This window comes from Chenopodium quinoa, unplaced genomic scaffold (genome assembly GCF_001683475.1).
Source record: "Chenopodium quinoa cultivar QQ74 unplaced genomic scaffold, ASM168347v1, whole genome shotgun sequence".
Taxonomy (NCBI): domain Eukaryota; kingdom Viridiplantae; phylum Streptophyta; class Magnoliopsida; order Caryophyllales; family Amaranthaceae; genus Chenopodium; species Chenopodium quinoa.
Genome location: NW_018743608.1, coordinates 816,785 through 835,165, shown reverse-complemented (window position 1 = coordinate 835,165; position 18,381 = coordinate 816,785).

The following is an 18,381-nucleotide window of genomic DNA, read 5'->3' as shown; positions in this document are numbered from 1 at the left end:
CAAACATTTGCCGTAATAGGAGATTATAACAGCAACACTTAGGCGGCTAGGTACTCTTATTAATAGGAGCTACATTACAAGACTGAGAATGTCCCCCTACTAAAATAGGGAAGATGTCTTTGTTGTATACAAGGCCTCTCGTAGAGCGAGACTGTAAAATGCATGGCCGTGCTCGGATGGATTTTAGAAATTATCTGTTTATTGACAGTCGGACTTGGAATCGAGAAACACTTCTGGACGTAATAAGAATAACATAATAATCTTACCTTATAGTTGATGAAGAGACAATAAGTGACATAGGAAAAAGGCTATACACTAAATGTGCACTTGTCCGGAAGGACAAGTGGGAGATTGAAAGGAATGGTGTCCTTAGAACAAGTTTATTATTATGATAGCGGGTTCAGAATTATTAGAAATCTAATACATTCAGCAAGGTCAAGTGATCAGAATGCATGGGTGGAGGCCGCTTCCGATGAGTAATATTACTGTATAATTAATATTACATCTTAATCTTGATTGAACCCTTCGGGTCTCACCCTAGCAAATATACGAACCGACTTGACGAATTAATTTGGAAGAAATTAATTCGTCGCCCGAGTATTAAATATTTAGATGTCGGAAATTCGAGCTTAGAGCGTCGAAACCGAGCGTCGAAAGTTGAGTCAAAATAATAAAAGACGAGACACGAAAATAATAAATCAACAAGACCAAAACACCCCTAGCATCGGAATGCCCCGAGCAAACTGAGTGCTAGGGGCATTTGGTATAGCATGGTGGCTAGCATGCGCACCAAGCCGAGCCTAGGCTGGCTGATGCGTGCTAGCACAGCATGCCAGCTATGCTGGGAAAACGCGCGCAAGGTGCAAGGCACTCAGCTAGCAGCCCGCATCATTGATGCGTGGCTTGTTGGCCGAGTGCGCAAGCAGCCCGTACAAGCAAGTGCTAGGCGTGGTAGGCCAGCAGCGCAAGCAGCCCGCACAAGCAAGTGCTGGGCGTGCTAGACCAACAGCGCCAAGCAGCCCGCACACTTGTGCTGGGCCTGCTGGCAGCCGCACATGGCAGCCCACCTTGGGTTGCCTTGGTGCCCAAGTGTGGCGCCATGTGGAGCATTGTGAGGGGAAGCTTAAGGCATGAGGTGGAGGATTTTGGAGAAGGAGTGGGGAGCAAGTTTGGTCCCCCTTCTCCAATTGGTCCTCACCTAACCTCTCTCATGAGCTTGCCATTTGTTGATTTATTACTAGTTTGATTATTTATTTTATTTTAGCTTTAAAATAAAATGAAAAAATAAAATTTTCCCACATTGGTTGGAGAGCTTTTTCACTCTCAAGTTCTCCCTATAAATACCCAATTTAGGGTATTGGGAAAATCACTTGAGTGAGAGTTGAAAAAAAGGCATCACCATTGTGTAAACCTTTGAATTCATTTAATCACTCAGGTTTTGGTCGGACCTTGCTAACTCCAAGGTAGCGGACTTAAAAAGTCGATGTTTATCCTTTGTGGGTGGATATCGTGTGAGCAGAGCTAAAGCTTTCAAGTAAGAGCCCATTAGGTCGGGTGAAGCACGCGTCGAAGGTAAATTATGATTCTACCCTTTTATGTTTATTTGTTATGCTTTATGGTTTTATTAATTACGAGTGGTTCTTTGGGTCGGGTTCGTTTCCGCGGTAAGTTGGACTTACCAAACCTCAACAAAATGGGCTAGGAATTGGGTTGGTTTATGAAATGTATTGGGATTGAATATGGATTTAAGCGCTCCAAGATTAAATACTCAACCCGACCAATAATGGCGGTGAAAGGTTATTCATCATTGGGTTTGGTTTTGGGGAGACATTTTTTTGTGTCTACAACAAGTTTAGGATAAACCTAATGATTGCATGTTAGTCAGAAAGCGCACATGAATGCGATCAGAATAAAGTAGAGGCCTATTATTAAGGCAGATTCAATCTCTTTTAGGTTGGATTTGTACCTTCATCCCCGAACTATCATTCATGGTTCTAAACCTATTGGAGTAGACGATCTCCTGGCTCGTTAAGGGGTGTAACCTTTACCTCATGAACGGTTTAAAAGTTCCTAAAACTTGTTGGCGACTCTTTTACTCTAGCTTCCTTCCCTTTGGACGCCACCGTACTTTAGTGTATGATCACACTGGGGTTTAAATTTGGGGTAATGCTTGAAATATTCCCTACAATGCTAAACTAAGCACAAGATATACTAATGATTTGAGGAACCCTTTGTAGCCACATCATATTACCTTTCACCCTTAAAATATGCAATACTTTCTTCATAAACCGTACCAATTTGAGCTTCGTCTAATGATATACCTTTCATTTCTTCATTCCATATCTACCTAACCTTGGGATGGGATGGTGTTCAACTTATGCAATTTTCAAAGAACAAAGCTTGAGTGATTTCAAAAGATCAAAATAAATAAAATAGCAAAAACAATAAAAGTGTACAAAAGGGCAATTGTTCCAATGTCTTTGACATGAAAATGTCTTTGATAAGAAGATGTCTCAGATTGCGTCTCTTATTGAGTGCTCTGTACCGTTCCTGAGTAACATGATTGCCAAGTGAGTGATAGACTGCATGATCGGGATTGCCTACAATTATCAAAAAAAATGTTCAAAATAAAAAAAAAATTGCAAAAGCAAAAAAAAAGAGAGCAAAAAATAAAGAGCTAAAAAAGAGTAGAAACTCAAGCATAAAAAATACAAAGATTCAAAAGCAAGGTTGCACACCTTGGGGGCTTATCTAGGGTCTTGAGTCTTTTATCCCCTTTCTTCTGCAACCTTTAGCCTAACCACGTTACAACCCTTTAAAAGACCCTTTTGAGGTATACACATACTTGTGCGAGGTTCGGCTAGAGCTACGTTCGGCCTGATTCCTAACGGATACGTAGGCAACCTCACATCGAGGCGCGACCGTAATAAACATGCTTTCATATTCACATTCACACACTCACACCATGATCATATCAAGGGATCCCCTGTGCTCATCCCTATTCATTTAGAGCTAGACTTGGGGGCTTGATCCTTACATCATTAGCCTACCCAGCCTAAGAGTCACCATTATTTGACTCTTCTAAAAATAATATCTTTCCAAACACTTAGCTCTTGCGGCCTAACCGTTGTGTCACTTTCACACACTGCACACATATACATGACCAAATATACTTCCCTTAGAAATCCTTTGTCATGAAATCTTGACACAACGTTGAAGCATGCCTTGTCATATCAACATCACTCATTAATCAATCATCATTACATCTTAAAGTATGAAGTACTTAGCCTCAGCGCTTAAGTTACCTAAATAATTTCATTATCGAGTTAATTAGGATAGTCTAAGATGTTACAATCCTTGTACTGTGAGAGACAACGTTAACAGATTAAGCTCATTCAACATGCACCTTCAAAAACTTCGCTTCTTCCTTTTTTGTGTCTTTCTTTTTCGGAAGAAACACTACAAAAAAAAGTCCATATAGAAACGGAATTCTAGGGACGGAATCAAAAAATTCTGTCTCTAAATTAATTTAGAGACGGAATTTAAAAATCCGTTTCTAAATTAGAGACGGAATTAAAATTTCCATCGCTAAATTAGCAACGGAATTGAAAATCCGTCTCTAAATTAGAAACGGAATTTTTTTTCCGTTGCTAAATTAGCAGCGGATTTTTTTCCGTTGCTGAATCCAGCAACGGATTTATTTTCCGTCGCTAAATTTAGAGACGGATTTTTTTTTCCGTTGCTAAGTTAGAGACAAATTTTTTTTTCCGTTGCTAATATGGGCGACGGATTTTTGATTCCGTCTCTAGATAATTTTTGAAACTAATTATGTAAAATATTACATTAGAGACGACTTATGTAAGTTAAATTCATCTCTAAACTAGAAACAGATTTTCAATCCGTCTCTAAACTAGAGACGGGTTTTAAATTCCATCTCTAATATTTCTTTCATTTATTATCAATTATGTGTGTAAAAGTAAACAAATAATATTTGGTATAGTTGGTAAGAGTTTCACTATTTGACATTGAGGTCACGAGTTCGACTCCTACTAACAGCAATCTTGCGATTGGAGATTCAAGGAGCGTTACATGGAAAGTCGAGTCGGGTTGACTCGAGTGAGGTCGACCAAAATAGAAGCTATTTTTTAGATTTAAATTAAAATGTTTTTTTCCGTTGTTGAATCTAGAAACGGATTTTTTTTTTCCCGTTGCTGAATCTAGCAACGGATTTTTTTTTAATCCGTTGCTAAAGCTAGGGACAGATTTATTTTTTCATTGCTAAATCCAGCGGCCGATTTATTTTTTCCATTGCTAAATCCAGCGACGGATTTTTTTTTCCGTTGCTAAGTCCAGCGACGAATTTTTTTTCTGTCTCTAAATTCATTTAGTGACAAGGTTTATACCAACTGAGTGATTCCGTTGATATATCTGTAACTAGCTATCTCCAGCGACGGATTTTTAGCAATTAGTAACGGATTTCACCTATTGCTAAAAGGCCAAATTTTTGTAGTGAAAATTAGTACCCTCCACAAAAATGACAGAAATTTTTTGCTTTTTTGCATTTTTGAGTCGCACGATCACATTACAATGCACACACGAGTCATGTACACATTGAGTCATGTTGAGTCAACACTATGCACACACGAGTCACACGAAGTGAGTCATCATTAAGACAAGTTTATACCTTGAGTCATGTCAAGTCAATGAGTCAAGCAGCACTAAACCTTAGGTCAACCCTAAAATAATTAAAGAAAGATGAGCAAAGGCCTATAGTCAAAGATATAAATGCAGATGCATCCCAGCAAGCGAGGACATTCCCGGATTTTTTTTCGAAAAAACTGAGAATATGACACATGAGATTCTTCCAAGATAAGAGCTTTAATTTACAAAAGATTTGAGCGGACTTGGTTGAAAGGAAACGACCAAGCTCAAAGTTCGGAGCAAAAATAAGCAACAGCGGCAGCAAGAGCAGAATAGGGAAGACCCGACTCCAGCGCCAGATGACAGAGTTCAGCGGCTGGCGTTAGATCCTAGCGTATGGCGACAGAGCAAATTATTGGCGCCAGCGATATTTCAGCAGCAACAGAGCTCGAAGCCTCTAAAAACGGTTATTTTGACCTCATAAAGAAATTTCGGGTTCCTTGGTACGCCAGTTAGCCCCTATAAGCAAATTGACATGGTTAGTAGTCGGATCGATTACAATCGTAGTAAGTGATTGGCCTGACAAAAAATCGTCTCTCTTAGCTCAAGCGCCTAAAACACTGGCGCATTACAAGAACCAAGGCATCGGTTCAAAAGCAAGCGCATCGCTTATACGACAATTTTTCCTAGATTGGATTGTCATCTCCAACTGACAATATTTCCAAAATATGGATTGTCGCGCATCTTCTTCAAAGACAATTTTTCCAAGATTGGATTGTCATCTCTGGTAAAGTTTCCAAGCGTGGATTGTCGTGCTCATTCTCTGTTTGGCAATTTTTTCCAAGTTCGGATTGTCATCTCTGGTAAGTTTTCCGAGATTGGATTGTTATACACATAGTTCTCTATGACAAAATTTCCCAAAGGATTGTCGTAGGTCTGTACTCATCATAAATTTCGACAAAGGTTCCTCAACGTGAATTGTCATTCATTTCAGTAAGTGGCAAATTTTCCCGAAGTGGATTGTCGGTCGACTCTTTTTTGCAAATGTTCCAAGACGCGGATTGTCAATAGTGGCAATATTTTCCTAAAAGGATTGTCACATGGCATTGGCAATTTTCCAAGGTGGATTGCTTTCAAGAGTTATATTCCAAGATGTGGATTGTCGATTGTAGCAAAGTTCTTATGACAGATTGTTACGAAGCATTGGAAACTTTTCCCAAAATTGGATTTTTGCAAATTTTCCGATATACGGATTGTCGCTTCATTGTGGCAATATTTCAAAGGATGGATCGTTACGAAGCATTGACAACTTTCCTTAAATCGGATTGTCATACATCATACAAGAGTTGTGTTGGAAACTATTCCCAAAGAAAAGAGGATTGTCATCACCCAAAGCATCAACAACAAAATTCAAGCAGCATTAAGGATCAACAAGCGTTGATCTTCGCTAATTTTCTTCGGAATATTATCGCAACAACTGGAGGTGATTCCAAGCGTAGTTATCTTCAATCATATTCCCTGGCTTGCAGAATATGGTCACAAAGCGCTAGAAGGTCGTTTCAGGCGAAGCAATCTTCGATGGGGTTCTCTAGCTTGTAAGAAGTCTATCATGGCGGAACTGGAGGCGGTTACAGGCATAGCAGTCTTCAGGAGGTATTCTCTAGCTGGTAGAAGATCGTCAAAACAAACAGCAGGATAGCATTCCCTAGCTTGTGGGAGGTTGTCAATAACATTAAATGCATGCAAAAAATCATTTACTTCCAAAGACGTGTGCTCGACGGTGCAAGATACACGTTTCTTAACTCTTTTATCTGTTTAACTAACGCTAGTTTGCAGGTATCGACGTTACAAGAATAATTTAGGATCGCAGAAAGTTCTGAATCATTCTCCGTCCCTATCGATACTTTGACTTTTGTTTTAGAAACTTATGTTTCTCCGAACTCAATCAAAGTGGGGGTTTCTGTACACACCCATTTGTGTCTCCCCAAAACCAAACCCAGTGATAAATACCTTTCACGTAATTTGATTATCAAACAAAGAGAAAGCATGAAAATTCTTGTGATGAAGATGTTTTTATTAAAATATCTCTTCTTTCTGTTTTTGAAAATATTTCTTTTCTTACCTTATTTATTAAAAACGTGCATTCCAGTTTAGTTTAGTCCATGATAAGGGTCCAACAATAGTGTAGTTGGATATGGTTTGAAAAGACCTTTCCAACAATATATTATAAGCCCAATTCCGATAAATAATGAGGAAGTTATGGCCAAAATACTGAACTGGGCCAGGTTTGGTTTTTATATGCGGCCCAATGACCTAGAGGAGGGCCTATTATTAATTATCATTTTTAAATCTATTAGGATTGATTATAGTCTTCTAGAATACTCTAGAAGGTTCTATTAAATCCTAGTGGAGTTAGGATTGATAATTAAGTTTCAAAGAGTTAGAAATTGAATAAAACTACTCCTTTTTAGAATCCTTGTTTTGTACGAAGTGTAATATATTCATATTTTATTTTCGTGCCTCATAATATTTATCCAAATTTTATATGGTTGGATAGATATTGAAATTATCTTTCCAGTGATATATTATAATATTAAATCCGAGCTATAACGAAAAAGATATGAATTAGATATGAAACTCTATCCTAAATTGACACCCTTCCACTATTTCGATCATAACTTTTTATCTACAAAATATTTTAATCTGATTCTAATTAGGTTGGAAATAAGACTTTAATATCTTTCCAAATAATTATTATATGCTTTATTTGGTATTCTGGATCAAAAGATATGATAAAAACAAAATCCGCAAAAACTGTTTTGCAGCGCCGGACGCCAAGCCTAGCGTCTGGCGCCAGACTTAGCGTTTGGCGCTGCACTCAGCGTTTGGCGTCACGTGCGTCTTTGACGATGCGATCGTGTTTTATTCTTTTCGAAATTCTGATTCGTTTTTTATCATATCCGTCTGATTTTCTCTGTAAATAGCCTCCTAAAACCTCCGTTTTGGATCATCAATCCTTCTCATTAATTCTCATCAATTCTCTAATTCTCTCTTTCACCAATTCTCATTAAGAATCTCTTGATTACTCTCTCTCCTCTCTATCTCTCTCTCTCTCTCTTTTCTAAACTATCTTTTTGCATACAAAATTCCGCATTACCAAGATCTAGAAACACCTAGCCAAGTTCGAAGTTGCCTTCGCCCTAGACGTGAAAGGTTTTGATTTATGAGGGTTTGGTCCCCAATCTCTATTTTAATTATTTAATTTAATTGTTTGTTTTATTATTTTATTTGAAGTTACTAACGTGTGTATTTTGTTATTAGAAACAGGTACGAGTCATCCAAGTAAGTTCTTTAATTGTTTAATTGATATTTTGATATAGAAATCATGTTTAAGTTATTATTTTGATTTCTAGTATCATGTCTAGGGTAAAGAATAAGTTTCTGTAATCAATTATGATTCCTGTGATGCTTCCTACTTCTTTCCTAATATCATGTTAGTATCATGTTAGGACTAAAGCTTTGATCTTTATATGTTTAGTGACATGCTAGGGTTTGTTATTAATCTTGTTAGTACTGCTATTTTTTGCTTTATTTGCTTTAACATGAATATTATGATTATAATTATTTATTTGCTTTAAAATGGTAGTATCATGTTAGAACTAAATCTTTGATCTTGATATGTTTAGTGACATGCCTAGGGTCTTGCTATTATTTTCTTTAACATAAATATTATGATTACATTTATTATTATGATTATTATGATTATTATTATTATGATTATTATTATTATTATTATGTTGCTTGATTTATATTTATTGTTATTGCTTAATCACACCTTGTATGCATGTTTAAAGGGAATTGGTACTTGTAATCACGCTTAATAAGATAATTAATAATCTTGTTTAGGTTAATATGATTATAATTCAAGTGATCGTCAATAATAGTTTTGTTTGTGCATTAATATTCAACCAACATAGATTAAACAGGTTTAGGGTTAATCCTAATGATTGCATGTTAGTTAGAAAGCGCACATGAATACGATCAGAATAAAGTAGAGGCCTATTATTAGGGCAGGTTCAATCTCTTTTAGGTTGGATTTGTACCTTCATCCCCGAACTTCAAGTTATGGTTCCAGACCTATTGGAGTTGACGATCTCCTGGATCGTTAAGGGGTGTAACCTTCACCTCGTGATCGGTTTACAAGTTCCTAAAACTTGTTGGCGACTCTTTTACTCTAGCTTCCTTCCCTTTGGACGCCACCGTACTTTAGTGTATGATCACAGTGGGGTTCAAGTTTGGGGTAATGCTTGAAATATTCCCTACAACATGGCACATGTATAATGAGTATCATGAAGTCAATCTCGTATTGAAATTTTGAGTAGGCCAGTCTTAAGATGTCAAGTTCATAACGACTTGCATACATGACTTGACATCTCCGATGGGTTCATAACAAAGAGTCCTGACCCATCGCTATATGGGAGACTAAAGTCTTCAAGTTATTAGACCTGTCTTAAAGACGCCAATTTATAACGACTGGCATACATGACTTGACGTCTCCGAAGAGTTCATAACATAGGGTCCTGACTCATCGCGACAAGGAGGACTTCAAATCTTCAAGTTATCAAACCTGTCTTAAAGACGCCAAGTTCATAACGACTGGCATACATGATTTGATGTCTCCAATGAGTTCATAACAAAGATTCCCGATTCGTCGCGACAAGGGCGACTTCAAATCTTCAAGTCATCCGACCAGTCTTAAGATGTCAAGTTCATAATAATTGACATACATGACTTGACATCCCCGATAGGTTCATAACAAAGAGTCCTAACCCATCGCGACATGGGCGACAATTTTTGGCTAGCTTGTGAATCTGCCATATGCACAACACTATAAAGAACAAACACGGTATGTACAAATATACAAGAAAAGGAAAGAAAAAAGGTGTATTTATGTATGCTATAAACGTGCACATCACAGATGCAGATAGTATCACGATATAATTGTAATTGACCTTGGTGGAGAACCCGCAAACAAAAGAAATTCCACTCTCATACTGTATTAAATAAGAAGTAATCATGATTGATTGTGATGATATTTACACTAATATGAGTAGTAAAGAGGCCTAAATTTGGTACAATTACCTTTCGTATAATATTGGTAACTTTGTCAAAGATTGGGGATGCTTGACAAATAGTCGAAACTGACTCAAATTAAGGGCTGACTAGGAAGATAATCTACAAAGTTCTCATACTTCCAGCCTATATTTACATCCCACATGTCACAAACAGTAAAATTCAAGCTTTCCTCCGGGGGATCAATCGCTTCAAGAGACAGTAGGGTATCCTTGGACGCCCACCTATGCTTGCAGAATAAAGTATCACTGCCGGAACCCACTGCAACATTAATACCCTTTTTCAGAATATCAATGATATTCACAATCCTTTTCCACGCATTAGAGGCACCGGGTTTATCAACAAACATCTCAATGTCACACCTCCCCGAACAATATTTGTGTCGAAGGATTTTAGACCATAGCGAGTGGGGTTTCGCAAGCAATCTCCACCCCAATTTGGCCATAAAAGCAGCATTAGCCTGACGCATGGACCGTAAACACAAACCTCCCTCCACCTTTGGTTTAGTGACTCGTTCCCATGCCACAAGATGCACCTTTCTATGCTCATCCGTGCTACCCCAAAGAAAATTTCTTGTTTTGTGATCAATCTCATCATAAGTGGTACGGGGAATTTTGGTAGTCTGCATCGTATAATACGGGATAGAGGAAATACAAGCGGCCTGAGCAAGAGTCAACCTCCCCGCCATCGATAACACTTTTGATTTCCACCCAGCAAGTTTCGAATTAATCCTATCCATCAAATATTGGTATTCTTTTTTCGAGGTTTGCCCATTAACAGTTGGAACCCCTAAATAAGTACCAAAATCCTCTATATCTTCAATCTCTATAGAATGACAAATAGCTCTCCGAACATCCATATCAATATTCCCCGAAAAGTATACCATGGATTTTTCAAAACTCACCTTACTACCCGATGCTCGACAGAATTTATCAAGACATTCTTTCATTATAAAACCTTGCTCAATAGAAGCTTCACAAAACAAGATCAAGTTATCTGCAAATGCAAGGTTAAAAATGCTCGGTCCAACTCTACTTGCTCTAACCGGTTTCCAACCCCAAAGTTCACTTCTTTCTCAATGAGGTGAGTAAGCCGTTCCATACAAATCACATATAAGTACGGTGACGGGGGGTCACCCTGACGAATTCCTTGGCTCGGGGCGAATTGTACAGTAGGTTTACCATTCCACAAATTTTGTAATTTTGCTGAAGAGATACAGTTCATGACAATGTCAACCATGGCTCGAGGGAGTCTTAATTCAAGAAGGGATTCTCTAATAAAACTCCACCTTAGTCGATCATAAGCCTTCTCAAAGTCAATCTTCACAGCCATATACCCTTGTCGGCCTTGTTTGCGACGCATAGTGTAGGGAATAATTTCAAGCTTTAATCCCACTAGCTTGAACCACACTGTGATCATACACTAAAGTACGGTGGCTTCCAAAAGGGAAGAAGATAGAGCAAAAGAGTCGCCAACAAGTTTTTTTAGGAACTTGTAAACCATTCACAGGATGAAGTTTACACCCCTTAACGATCCAAGAGATCGTCAACTCCATAAGGTCTAGAACCAAATAAGGGTTCGGGGATGAAGGTACAAATCCAACCTAAAAGAGATTGAACCTGCCTTAATAATAGGCCTCTACTTTATTCTCATCGTATTCATGTGCGCTTTCTAATTAACATGCAATCAATAGGTTAACCCTAAACCTGTTTAATCTATGTTGGTTGAATATTAATGCACAAATAAACTATTATTGGCGATCACTTGAATTATAATCACATTAACCCTAAACAAGATTATTAATTATCTTATTAAGCGTGATTACAAGTACCAAATTCCCTTTAAACATGCATAAAAATGTGATCAAGCAATAAATATCATCAAGCAACATAATAAAAATAATCAACATGAATTATAACAATTATAATCATAATCATCTTCATGTTAATATTAAAGTATAATAATAATAGCAAGATCTTAGGCATGATACTAACAAGATTAATAACTAGCATGTCACTAAGCAATAAAAATCAAATCTTTAACCCTAACATGATACTAACAATAATAAATATTAGGAATAGCGTAGGAAGCATCGTAACAATCATAATTAATATTAAAATTACCCTAGGCATGATACTAGGAATATCATAATAACAATATAAACATGATTTCTACATCATAAACAATTAAAACCATTAAAGCACTTACTTTGATGCCTCGTACCTCTTTCTAATAACAAAATAAACACGTTAGAAACTTCAAGAAAAATAATGAAACACACAAATTGAAAGAGAGATTTGGGACCAAACCCTCAGAAATTAAACCTTTCACGTCTAAGGCGAAGGCAACTTCGAATATGGCTAGGTGTTTCTAGATCTTGCGAATGCGGAATTTTGTATATGAAAACAAATTTTAGAGAAAGAAAGAAAGAAAGATGAAATAATCAAGAAAACTTGATGAGAATTGGTGATGAATGATTCCAAAAAACGGTGTTTTTAATACGATATTTTATATAAAAAATTAGCCAAAAGATAAATTAAGCAAAACAGAGTCTGACACACAAAAAACAGAGCTGGCGCCAACCCTGGCTAGCTGGCGCCAGGCACCAACACTAGCGCCAGGCGCCAATGGCTAGCGCTAGGCGCCAGGCCTGGTTCCAGGCGCCAAGCCTAATATTTACGCGTTTTCAAAAATCCAATAAGTTTTCCGTACTGGAGGATAAAATCATATAATTTCCTCAAAAATGCTATTTGATTTTGATTAAAACTCTGAAAAGTCAACAAAAGTTAATTTATCAATGCTAATTGAATTAGGAATGAAAAGAACCTTCTAGAAGAATCTACAAGACTAAAATCATTCCTAATTGCATTAGGAATGATAAATCATATTAGGCCCTCCCCTAGATCATTGGGCCGTACATAAAGCTCAAACTGGGCCCAGTTTAGTAAATTGGCCATAACTTCCTCAATATTCATCGGAATTGGGCTCATAATATATCGTTGGAAATGTCTTTCCAAGCCCCATCCAACTACACTACTATTGGACCCATATCATGGACCAACCAAACTATATTGGCTGTTTTCTTAAAATAAGTTTTCAAAAACAAAGAGAAGAGAAAAGAAAATAAAAAAAGAACTTTCCGCAACACTAGACTTTCCACACTTTCACTTCATTCGATTATGATTCGACGTGAAAGGTACTCATCAACGGGTTTGGTTTTGGGGAGACACATTTGGGTGTCTACAGAAGCCCCCACTTTGACTGAGTTTGGAGAAACGCAGGTTTCGAAAACAAAAGTCAAAGTATCGATAGGGACGGAGAATGATTCAAAACGTTCTGCGATCCTAAATCATTCTAGTAACGCCGATACCTACAAAACTAGCATTAGTTAAACAGATAAAAGATTTAAGAAACGCGTATCTTGCACCGTCGAGCACACGTCTCTGAAAGTAACTGATTATTTTGATGACCTCCTGCAAGCTAGAGAATGTCATCCCGCTTGAAAACCGCTACGCCCGTAACTGCTTCCAATTTGGAAGGTTGCTTCTCCCGAAACGATCCTCCTCCGCATTGATTTTATTCCACGTCCAAGGGAATACTATCGAAGATTATTTCTCTTGAAACAATCCCCATCCGCATTATGACCATCTTCCATGCCTAAGGGAATATGATCGAAGACAACTTTGCCCGAAATTACCTCCAGTTGTTTGTGACAACTCTCCACAAGCTAGGGAATGTTGTCGAAGATATCCTCTCTTGAAGTCATCCTCATTTGATGCGATAATTTTCCAAAGGAAATTACAGAAGATCCACGCCTGTCGATCTTTAAAAGTTCGCCTGAACTTTGCTCCCGCTATGCCTGTACGTTGGCGCTTCTGTTGCTTTGAACTTGTACATCGGTGCCCTTTTGCAAATGAACCATTATGTCGGTGCCCTTTGCTCTTGAATCTATATGCCGGTGCTTTTTGTTAATGAGCCAATGCTTAGGCGCTTTAAGCTAAGTGAGACGATCTTTCATCAGGTTGATCACTTTACGTAATCAAGCCGATTACTAAATCATGTCAAATTACTTAGAGGGGCTAACTGGAGTACCAAGGAACCCAAAAATATGTTGCAGAAAGGTAGATCAACCCCACCAGGGGCCGGGTGATCTGGCGCCACTAAAAAGCCATCAGCGCCAATCATTTAGCCTTAGCGCCAGGCGTTGAGATTGGCGCCAGGCGCCAAGCCAAATTTGTGACGCCAATGTATAGGGCTTGGCGCCAGCACGGGGATTTCCTTAAATACCCCTTTCCTCTCAATTTTGCTGGCTGCTCGTCGCGAATTTGCTCGAAAAAAGTCCAAATACTTCAATTGCTCGGTTCTTGCTCGTTTCTCAACCGAATTTGCTCAAATTTGTTGCAAATCAAAGCTCTTTTCATCTATTTTCTCGATCTATGTAATTTTTCTTCAAACTCACATCGATTTTCATGAATTTTTGGCATGTTTATTCACAAATTTCATGAAAATTCGAAATTTATAATGCTCAATTTGCTTTGTTTGTCATGTTTTATGCCATGAAATTGCTTGATTATGTTTATATATTGCCTTGGGAGTAAATTGAGACTTGTTTGACTCAAATTGGTGAAGAAATGAGCAATTTTCCATTGTTGGACCTCTAAAGGTCGTGAAGAACAATGTGACTCGTTCTTGATGTTTTTGCTAGCAATTCTTGTCCAATTTGTCACAATAATTACTATAATGTTGCAAGAAATTGTTTGATGTCTTGAAAAAATGTCGTTATGCTCAATTTGAATTTGTGCTGTGTTTTAGTACTACGTACTCTATTTTTGCGAACATAGTATCATGCGGCTAGGCAAACCTTTGATACTGTAGAACCTTAACTTATGATGATTTTGCACAATGTAGCATGGCTAGACAACGAGGCTCGGGTTCACGGTCCCGAAACACTAGACAGGAGCATGAGCCCGTAGAGGATGACGTCACGCCTTCCACTTCGCTTGGTCAACTTCCGGAGTGGGATGAGCGGACCCTGTTCTTTGCCCCCGTCCACCATATTTCTGAGAGGGTGAGACAGGGCATCGTGCCCAGGAGGACGCGGCATCACAGCTCCGACTGTGATGGATTGGGCGATTTGTACAGGATGTACATCGCCAAGGATCTTCAGACGAGACTCCTATGGGAGTCTTGTGAGCTAGCTACTCTGTTCGAGACCTCTGGGGCTGTGGTCGCCTCTAGCGGGGGTCATCATGTAGTGCGCGCTTTGGTGAAGTTCTTCTGGGACACTACCAACACCTTTCATTTCCCCTGGGGCGAGATGATGGTCACCCCTACGGACTTCAGTCTCATCACAGGACTGGAGTTTACCTCTGTGCCACTGTCGTTTGACAGTGGAATCGACGTCTTTTCTTCGGAGGTCGAGGAGCTGTTGGGGCCCATCGTTATTCGGGCCCGAGCTGAGGTCGAGACGACTCAGTTTAGCGCTAGAGGAATTTGCCGCTCGACGCTGGCAGCGGCTCTTGATGACGATGCATCCACCCGAGAGCAGCGGGTGCGCATCTTTGTGCTGATGTTGTTGTCAGGGACATTCTCCCCTGACAAGGGTAGTAGGGCATTGCTTTACTATCTCCCTGCTGTCCGTGATCTTCACCGGATTGGGACTTATGACCGGGCCAGCTTGGCCTATGCTGACATTGTTCGTGTGCTGAGGGACTCGTGTCGACACCGATCCTTTGGGACGAACGTTGCTTTGTCTTCCTTTTGAAAGGTCGTAGAGGTAAACATTATTCCCTATAAAGTTTAGCTCTACATATTAGTTTAACATTTACTCACACTTTTAGCTCTTTGTAGATCTGGTTCTACGAGCACTTCCCTTCTGCAGCACCAGCGAGACCATCGCGGCGGGCATTTCAAGTGAGCGCCTCTTGGGGCGGCCACCATGTGGACATGTCCACTACACATGTCCGTAACTGGATCATCGCGGTACGACTTTTATTATTTATTTGCTTTTCCGCGATGTTGTAGGTATATTCTCGCCTGATTGATGTTCATTGTAGGGTCTTGAGGTAGTGTACCGGCCGTGGGGCGGTTGGACAGTCCCTGGGTTAGCCGCACAGTATTATGCTGAGCGTCGCTATTTCTAAGGGACTTATGGAGCGATCGCGTACTTAAGAGAGAGGGTTGCTAGACAGTATTCCTCTGATGTCTTCGTCGTTCCTAATCCTCCACCACGTCATATCAATGACGCGCGTTTATCGAGCATGTCTGAGGGAGCTGGTACCCCTTGGCGGTCCTATGTGATCCTCGGGCGGTGCTATGCCGAGGAGCTACTACCTTTGTTAGCTCCAGTCCCCGTACCAGCTAAGGATGTGAGGGTAAGATTTTTTCAGTTTTTTACTTTCCATGAAGTAGCCCCCAAGTTATGTTTTCCTGACTTTTTCTTGTTTTATCAGGACGGCGCTGCTGAGTTCGTGCCACCCCGTATGTCCATCCACTATCAGGGGATGTACGGGCCGATTGAGGAGATGATTTCTCCAGCTCCCGAGGGTGAGCACTTCGTAGAGCGGTCGATTCCTCGCCACCAGACATGAGTAAGCCTCGTTATTCACAATTTTGTGTTCATATATCATGCATGTTTACTGACTTATTTTTCTGACAGTTTTCGCGCGAGGTGGTTTCGGCAATGGAACGATGCATAGATGCTTTTCGGAGCCAGCTCGTCCGGATGAGGAATGCGGTCACCCGAGAGGTAGTCTTTCTTCATATTTTTTTTATTACCGCTTTAATTTTGCCTTGTTTCTAATTTAATTCTTTTTGCAGGGTCAGCCTATCGCTTCTCACACCCGCGCGAGACCTGAGAGGCGGAGGGATCCGGCGAGGTCCAGCTCGAGATGTCGTCGTACTTCGTCAGGGTGTAGAGGTGGTCGCTTCGAGACTGCCTGTGCTGACGTTGCAGAGGGCTCGGGATCTTCTTTCTAGGGTGCTCATGCTGCACCGGTAGGAGAGGCTACCTCGGCTTTCAGAGGTGGTGGGATGTACGAGGTAGGCTCGTTATCGCAACAGCCTGCGCAGCCTCAGCCTCAGTTTGATCCTGGGTGGAGTGGTCCTATATTGAGTCTTCCTCCTCCTACGGAGACTGGTGTTGGAGCTGGAGATGGCGGAGAGGTGACTCCTCGTACGGCGCATTTTTATGATATGATGGGCATACGTCCTCCAGCACCGTAGTTTGTTCCTGTGTATATTTTATTTTGACTTTTTCATAGAACTTTGCCTTAGACTCATTATTTATAGACACATTTTGTATATTTATGCTATTATGAATTTATTTGTTTGTTATTATTATGTTTATGTTAGTGTGTGAAGTGTGATTAACAATTTTGCGCAAAAAATCTGTCATTTTTATTATTTGATGGAGGGTATCCGACTCTCTCCCCCAAAAAGAAAAAATAAAAAAGGAAAAAGTCAAATGAAATGTTGGGTGTTTGGAATTTAAATAAAGTCCAAAAAAAAGAATAATATAATAAAATATAATAGCTATTTTAATTAATTAAGAAAAAGGATAAAGAAAAAGATGCTTAGGAAAGATAATCGGACCCATAAAGTCATTAGTCGACTCGAGTTTAGTAATAAAAACGCAGGTTAATCACGCGCGCCTGCTGTTACAACTTGGCGCCAGCTGGCGCCACAATATGGCACGTGGCGCCAGGCGCTACACTTAGCGTGTGGCGCCAAGCGTTGGCGGCTGACGCCAATTACGGGATTTTGACGCCAATTGACGCTGATGCCGTATTTCATTTTGATTAAAACTTCTCGCAATTTGTGCATAAATAGCCCCCTGCCCAGCCGATTCTTCTCATAATTCCAGCGAATAAAATTATTCTTTGCTTTAGAAATATTAACTATGTCTTTAGTCACCAAAACCTTCACCCAATATACTAATGAATGGTGCCGATCTCTTAATGCTAGGTAGAGAAAAGAATTAGATTTGTGTCACTTGGAGGGAATTTATGGCATCAAAGGGGTAGATCTTGACTTAGATTTCATACATACCGCTCTAGAATTTTTGAATATTGATACTCATTGCTTCAGAATAGGGTATGATGAGATTAGCCCTTTGCCGGAGGAATTTGGTGTTGTCTTAGGCTTCCCTGCTTTAGACCTTATAATAATCCCTAGAGTAGATGCATATTATTATAAGGAATTTTAGCGCTTCTTTAATTTAAAAGAAAGGGAATTATCAAAAATAGTAGATGGAAACAGTTAATTAAAAAGAATTTGCATGCTTAATCAATTTTTTCTTAGTAGTGGTAAAAATAATGAAGGCCAATCAATTATAACCACTGTTTTAGAACAAATTGAATCAGAGAGAAATCCAATGCCATTGATAGTTGGAGAGACTATGATTAGTCTTGATGAACTGAAAAGGGACCAAAAAGCACATTTTCGCGGCTCTCCAATTTTATTATAGGTAGAAAAATAATATTTTTAATTACAGAAATCAAAAAATATATTTTTGTATTGTAATAATAATTTATTTGCATTGCAATTTTTTTTACAGATGTGGCTAATGGAGAGGCTAGGATTAATTAGCCCTCCGGACGATATTGA